This window comes from Morus notabilis, unplaced genomic scaffold (genome assembly GCF_000414095.1).
Source record: "Morus notabilis unplaced genomic scaffold, ASM41409v2 Scaffold102, whole genome shotgun sequence".
Taxonomy (NCBI): domain Eukaryota; kingdom Viridiplantae; phylum Streptophyta; class Magnoliopsida; order Rosales; family Moraceae; genus Morus; species Morus notabilis.
The window spans coordinates 71,535-73,011 of NW_010365014.1; positions in this window are offsets into that span (position 1 = coordinate 71,535).

Sequence of the window (1,477 nt, forward strand, 5' to 3'; positions counted from 1 at the left end):
GTGTTTTTTTTTTCACACGATATATATATATATATATATATATATATATAGTTGGTACTATATATATCTTAGTGAAGTACTGTTTGCGATCAGAGACTAATTAGTTGCATATGTCCACAAGAATGGAATAACTTGATCCTGTTGAAACTCCAAATAATGACACAAAAGGTTGGGAATAACTTGGCCTGTTCAACTAGAAATGGTGCTAAACTAATAAAGGTAAAGACGAAGGGAAACCAAAAAAAAAAAAAAAAAAAAAAGGAAGAAAACAAAACTTATAATGAAAAGAAACTAGGCTTCCCTCAAAGATTATTGCAAGATGTCGGATAAAGACTCCTTGCCTGGCCAATTCTTAGAAAAATGCAAGCTGAATATCTTCAGTCCTGAACTTTTTAACCAGCCAAATATTAATTTGCAAATTTTTGCAAGTCCCTTAATTAAAACTTAATTAAGGTCATGTACAATAGTTATGTGTTTCTTACATAATTGGAATTAGCTCACGATCAATTGCTCATAGATCCAACAAGAGAAGACCAAAACAAAAACTAAATTAAAAGGTGACCTTTTGTATAACTGAAGAGGGGGTAGACTAAATGTTCGATATTTGAAACTTTTAATTAGGAAAGGGATAAAGTACGCGAACAATGGTCTTGGTAAACTATAAAAATTAGGATTTGGTAGTGAGGGAGTTTTCAAGTGAGCACTACCTGTTAACTACTGCAAAATAATAAACAGAATTTGGTCAACTTTTAGTATTCTAGAAAAAGATAAGGTAACGACTTTTAATTGCCAATTGAGGTAGTCTAATTAATTGGTGTTTAGTGAGTATATGAGTTGTTTTCAATATATTGAATCATGGTACATGACATAAAGTAAAGGAGAATAATCATTTAGTTGGGAAATGAGAACTAGCTAGCTAACTAAAACGTAAATCCTAATTTGATGTCATCACGACTTAAAACTAGGGGAAAAAAAAAGCTCGGTTTTCTTCCTTCTTTATTACATGACCCTTATTTGAGGACCTAAACTTTATCATAATCATGTTTCATTATAGGTCGAATTTACAAACACTAGTTCTCAATATATCTTGTGTTGATCATAGCTCATCAAGCTCATCACCTATATGAAAAGGTGGTTCTTTAGACCTAATTTACTTGGTTACATTCAGCTCGGATTAATGCTAAGGGAAAAAAAAAAGATAAATACCCCTTAAAATGTATGAGTTTTAAATTTTTATCCCTTACACTTGATTAATATATTTTAGTCAAAGAATTATATTAGTCAAAATTTTTGCGTGTTAAAATAAAAAGGTATAAAATGGGGACGAACTGTAAGAAAAAGTCCTACATATCCAATTTTTGATAATTTATTCTTCGCAAACATAGTAAATAGCATTGAGAGTGAATCATTCTAAACTATTGTGTTCTTTACCTTTTGCAATTTAATTGACGGTTCATATATGTGAGAGATAAATTTA